The following is a 6,356-nucleotide window of genomic DNA, read 5'->3' as shown; positions in this document are numbered from 1 at the left end:
GCGTTCAATCTCCAAGCAGTCAGCTGGAGTGAAACCAGATTCGGATGTTCGAACGGACCCTGAACAAGAAGGTCTCGTCTCAAAGGTAGCTTCCAAGGTGGAGCCGATGACATATTCACCAGATCTGCATACCAAGTCCTGCGTGGCCACGCAGGAGCTATCAAGATCACCGACGCCCTCTCCTGCTTGATCCTGGCTATCAGCCTGGGGATGAGAGGAAATGGCGGGAACACATAAGCTAGTTTGAAGGTCCAAGGTGCTACTAGTGCATCCACTAGAGCCGCCTTGGGATCCCTGGATCTGGCCCCATAGCAAGGAACTTTGAAGTTCTGACGAGAGGCCATCAGATCCATGTCTGGAATGCCCCACAGGTGAGTGACTTGGGCAAAGATTTCCGGATGGAGTTCCCACTCCCCCGGATGCAATGTCTGCCGACTCAGAAAATCCGCTTCCCAATTTTCCACTCCTGGGATGTGGATAGCAGACAGGTGGCAGGAGTGAGACTCCGCCCAAAGAATAATTTTGGTTACTTCTTCCATCGCTAGGGAACTCCTTGTTCCCCCCTGATGGTTGATGTACGCAACAGTCGTCATGTTGTCTGATTGAAACCGTATGAACCTGGTCCTCGCAAGCTGGGGCCAGGCCTGGAGAGCATTGAATATCGCTCTCAGTTCCAGAATATTTATCGGTAGAAGAGATTCTTCCCGAGACCAAAGACCCTGAGCTTTCAGGGATCCCCAGACCGCGCCCCAGCCTATCAGACTGGCGTCGGTCGTGACAATGACCCACTCTGGTCTGTGGAACATCATCCCTTGAGACAGATTGTCCAGGGACAGCCACCAACGGAGTGAGTCTCTGGTTCTCTGATTTACTTGTATCTTCGGAGACAAGTCTGTATAGTCCCCATTCCACTGACTGAGCATGCACAGTTGTAATGGTCTTAGATGAATGCGCGCAAAAGGAACTATGTCCATCGCCGCCACCATCAACCCGATCACTTCCATGCACTGAGCTATGGAAGGAAGAGGAACGGAATGAAGTATCCGACAAGAGTCCAGAAGCTTTGTTTTTCTGGCCTCTGTTAGAAAGATCCTCATTTCTAAGGAGTCTATAATTGTTCCCAAGAAGGGAACCCTTGTTGACGGGGATAGAGAACTCTTTTCCACGTTCACTTTCCAGCCGTGAGATCTGAGAAAGGCCAGGACAATGTCCGTGTGAGCCTTTGCTTGAGGAAGGGACGACGCTTGAATCAGAATGTCGTCCAGGTAAGGTACTACTGCAATGCCCCTTGGTCTTAGCACCGCTAGAAGGGACCCTAGTACCTTTGTGAAAATCCTTGGAGCAGTGGCTAATCCGAAAGGAAGCGCCACGAACTGGTAATGTTTGTCCAGGAATGCAAACCTTAGGAACCGATGATGTTCCTTGTGGATAGGAATATGTAGATACGCATCCTTTAAATCCACCGTGGTCATGAATTGACCTTCCTGGATGGAAGGAAGGATAGTTCGAATGGTTTCCATCTTGAACGATGGGACCTTGAGAAATTTGTTTAAGATCTTGAGATCTAGGATTGGTCTGAACGTTCCCTCTTTTTTGGGAACTATGAACAGATTGGAGTAGAACCCCATCCCTTGTTCTCTTAATGGAACAGGATGAATCACTCCCATTTTTAACAGGTCTTCTACACAATGTAAGAACGCCTGTCTTTTTATGTGGTCTGAAGACAACTGCGACCTGTGGAACCTCCCCCTTGGGGGAAGTCCCTTGAATTCCAGAAGATAACCCTGGGAGACTATTTCTAGCGCCCAAGGATCCAGAACATCTCTTGCCCAAGCCTGAGCGAAGAGAGAGAGTCTGCCCCCCACCAGATCCGGTCCCGGATCGGGGGCCAATATTTCATGCTGTCTTGGTAGCAGTGGCAGGTTTCTTGGCCTGCTTTCCCTTGTTCCAGCCTTGCATTGGTCTCCAAGCTGGCTTGGCCTGAGAAGTATTACCCTCTTGCTTAGAGGACGTAGCACCTTGGGCTGGTCCGTTTTTACGAAAGGGACGAAAATTAGGTCTATTTTTTGCCTTGAAGGGCCGATCCTGAGGAAGGGCGTGGCCCTTACCCCCAGTGATATCAGAGATAATCTCTTTCAAGTCAGGACCAAACAGCGTTTTCCCCTTGAAAGGAATGTTTAGTAGCTTGTTCTTGGAAGACGCATCAGCCGACCAAGATTTCAACCAAAGCGCTCTGCGCGCCACAATAGCAAACCCAGAGTTCTTAGCCGCTAACTTAGCCAATTGCAAAGAGGCGTCTAGAGTGAAAGAATTAGCCAATTTGAGAGCATTGATTCTGTCCATAATCTCCTCATAAGGAGGAGAGTCACTATCGAGCACCTTAAGCAGTTCATCAAACCAGAAATATGCGGCAGTAGTGACAGGGACAATGCATGAAATGGGTTGTAGAAGGTAACCCTGCTGAACAAACATCTTTTTAAGCAAACCTTCTAATTTTTTATCCATAGGATCTTTGAAAGCACAACTATCCTCTATGGGAATAGTGGTGCGTTTGTTTAAAGTAGAAACCGCTCCCTCGACCTTGGGGACTGACTGCCATAAGTCCTTTCTGGGGTCGACCATAGGAAACAATTTTTTAAATATGGGGGGAGGGACGAAAGGAATACCGGGCCTTTCCCATTCTTTATTAACAATGTCCGCCACCCGCTTGGGTATAGGAAAAGCTTCTGGGAGCCCCGGCACCTCTAGGAACTTGTCCATTTTACATAGTTTCTCTGGGATGACTAAATTTTCACAATCATCCAGAGTGGATAATACCTCCTTAAGCAAAATGCGGAGATGTTCCAATTTAAATTTAAATGTAATCACATCAGATTCAGCCTGCTGAGAAATGTTCCCTAAATCAGTAATTTCTCCCTCAGACAAAACCTCCCTGGCCCCCTCAGATTGGGTTAGGGGCCCTTCAGAGATATTAATATCAGCGTCGTCATGCTCTTCAGTAACTAAAACAGAGCAGCCACGCTTACGCTGACAAGGGTTAATTTTGGCTAAAATGTTTTTGACAGAATTATCCATTACAGCCGTCAATTGTTGCATAGTAAGGAGTATTGGCGCGCTAGATGTACTAGGGGCCTCCTGAGTGGGCAAGACTCGTGTAGACGAAGGAGGGAATGATGCAGTACCATGCTTACTCCCCTCACTTGAGGAATCATCTTGGGCATCATTGTCATTATCACATAAATCACATTTATTTAAATGAATAGGAATTCTGGCTTCCCCACATTCAGAACACAGTCTATCTGGTAGTTCAGACATGTTAAACAGGCATAAACTTGATCAGAAAGTACAAAAAACGTTTTAAAATAAAACCGTTACTGTCACTTTAAATTTTAAACTGAACACACTTTATTACTGCAATTGCGAAAAAACATGAAGGAATTGTTCAAAATTCACCAAATTTTCACCACAGCGTCTTAAAGCCTTGAAAATATTGCACACCAATTTTGGAAGCTTTAACCCTTAAAATAACGGAACCGGAGCCGTTTTAAGCTTTAAACCCCTTTACAGTCCCTGGTATCTGCTTTGCTGAGACCCAACCAAACCCAAAGGGGAATACGATACCAAATGACGCCTTCAGAAGTCCTTTATAAGTATCAGAGCTCCTCTCACATGCGACTGCATGCCATGCCTCTCAAAAACAAGTGCGCAACACCGGCGCGAAAATGAGACTCTGCCTATGCTTTGGGAAAGCCCCTAAAGAATAAGGTGTCTAAAACAGTGCCTGCCGATATTATTATATCAAAATACCCAGATAAAATGATTCCTCAAGGCTAAATATGTGTTAATAATCAATCGATTTAGCCCAGAAAAAGTCTACAGTTTAAATAAGCCCTTGTGAAGCCCTTATTTACAATCGTAATAAACATGGCTTACCGGATCCCATAGGGAAAATGACAGCTTCCAGCATTACATCGTCTTGTTAGAATGTGTCATACCTCAAGCAGCAAGGGACTGCAAACTGTTCCCCCAACTGAAGTTAATTGCTCTCAACAGTCCTGTGTGGAACAGCCATGGATTTTAGTTACGGTTGCTAAAATCATTTTCCTCATACAAACAGAATTCTTCATCTCTTTTCTGTTTCTGAGTAAATAGTACGTACCAGCACTATTTGAAAATAACAAACTCTTGATTGAATAATGAAAAACTACAGTTAAACACTAAAAAACTCTAAGCCATCTCCGTGGAGATGTTGCCTGTACAACGGCAAAGAGAATGACTGGGGTAGGCGGAGCCTAGGAGGGATCATGTGACCAGCTTTGCTGGGCTCTTTGCCATTTCCTGTTGGGGAAGAGAATATCCCACAAGTAAGGATGACGCCGTGGACCGGACACACCTATGTTGGAGAAAAGAAATTTATCAGGCAAGCATACATTTTGTTTTCTTTTGCAAGATGTACCGAGTCCACGGATTCATCCTTACTTGTGGGATACCAATACCAAAGCTTTAGGACACGGATGAAGGGAGGGACAAGACAGGAACCTAAACGGAAGGCACCACTGCTTGCAAAACCTTTCTCCCAAAAATAGCCTCCGAAGAAGCAAAAGTATCAAATTTGGAAAATTTGGAAAAGGTATGAAGTGAAGACCAAGTCGCAGCCTTACAAATCTGTTCAACAGAAGCATCAATTTTAAAAGTCCATGTGGAAGCCACCGCTCTAGTAGAGTGAGCAGTAATTCTTTCAGGAGGCTGCTGTCCAGCAGTCTCATAAGCCAAACGGATGATGCTTTTCAGCCAAAAGAAAAGAGGTAGCCGTAGCCTTTTGACCCCTATGTTTCCCAGAAAAGACAACAAACAAAGAAGATGATTGACGAAAATCTTTGGTTGCCTGCAAATAGAAATTCAAAGCACGAACCACGTCCAAGTTGTGCAATAAACGTTCCTTCTTAGAAGAAGGATTAGGACACAGAGAAGGAACAGCAATCTCCTGATTGATATTCCTGTTAGTAACCACCTTAGGGAGGAACCCAGGTTTGGAACGCAAGACCACCTTATCAGCATGGAAAACAAGATAAGGCGAGTCACATTGTAATGCAGATAATTCAGAAACCCTTCGAGCTGAAGAGAAAGCAACTAGAAACAGAACTTTCCAAGATAGAATTTTAATATCTATGGAATGCATGGGTTCAAACGGAACCCCCTGAAGAACATTAAGAACTAAATTTAGACTTCATGGCGGAGCAACAGGTTTAAACACAGGCTTGATTCTAACTAAAGCCTGACCAAAAGCCTGAACGTCTGGGACATCTGCCAGACGCTTGTGCAATAGAATAGACAGAGCAGATATCTGTCCTTTTAAGGAACTAGCTGACAATCCTTTCTCCAATCCTTCTTGAAGAAAGGACAAAATCCTAGGAATCCTGATTTTACTCCATGAGTAGCCTTTGGATTCGCACCAAAAAACATAATTTATGCTTACCTGATAAATTTATTTCTCTTGTAGTGTGTTCAGTCCACGGGTCATCCATTACTTATGGGATATATTCTCCTTCCCAACAGGAAGTTGCAAGAGGATCACCCAAGCAGAGCTGCTATAAAGCTCCTCCCCTCACATGTCATATCCAGTCATTCTCTTGAAACCCTCAACAAAGAAGGAGGTCGCGAGAGGAGCTGGAGTTTTTACTTAACTATTAACTATTCTTCAAAAAAAAGTTTGTTATTTTAAATGGCACCGGAGTGTGCTGTTTTTCTATCTCAGGCAGTATTTGGAAGAAGAAACTGCCTGCGTTTTCTATGATCTTAGCAGTGTGACAAGCACTCTCATCCCTATACATACTCTTCATGCTAAACCTGTATACACACAGTACTGACTACAGTTATTAATGTGACAAGCACTCTCACCCCTATACATACTCTTCATGCTAAACCTGTATACACACAGTACTGACTACAGTTATTAATGTGACAAGCACTATCATCCCTATACATACTCTTCATACTAAACCTGTATACACACAGTACTGACTACAGTTATTAATGTGACAAGCACTCATCCCTATACATACTCTTCATGCTAAACCTGTATACACACAGTACTGACTACAGTTATTAATGTGACAAGCACTATCATCCCTATACATACTCTTCATGCTAAACCTGTACACACACACAGTACTGACTACAGTTATTAATGTGACAAGCACTCATCCCTATACATACTCTTCATACTAAACCTGTATACACACACAGTACTGACTACAGTTATTAATGTGACAAGCACTCTCATCCCTATACATACTCTTCATGCTAAACCTGTATACACACACAGTACTGACTACAGTTATTAATGTGACAAGCAC

General features: G+C 44.1%; 1 long non-coding RNA gene across 1 annotated transcript; it reads right to left on the bottom strand.

Moving 5' to 3' along the window:
• Window positions 1-6,109: 6,109 nt before the first annotated feature.
• On the bottom strand, window positions 6,110-6,356 carry LOC128644492 (uncharacterized). The gene is made up of 2 exons (XR_008399987.1): window positions 6,231-6,356; window positions 6,110-6,153 (listed from the first exon to the last, which is right to left on the bottom strand). It is a non-coding gene; the product is annotated as an uncharacterized LOC128644492 (long non-coding RNA).

Source organism: Bombina bombina, unplaced genomic scaffold, assembly GCF_027579735.1.
Source record: "Bombina bombina isolate aBomBom1 unplaced genomic scaffold, aBomBom1.pri scaffold_1689, whole genome shotgun sequence".
Lineage (NCBI taxonomy): Eukaryota > Metazoa > Chordata > Amphibia > Anura > Bombinatoridae > Bombina > Bombina bombina.
The sequence above is the reverse complement of the archived record's forward strand: the minus strand, read 5'-3'. Positions and strand labels throughout refer to the sequence as shown.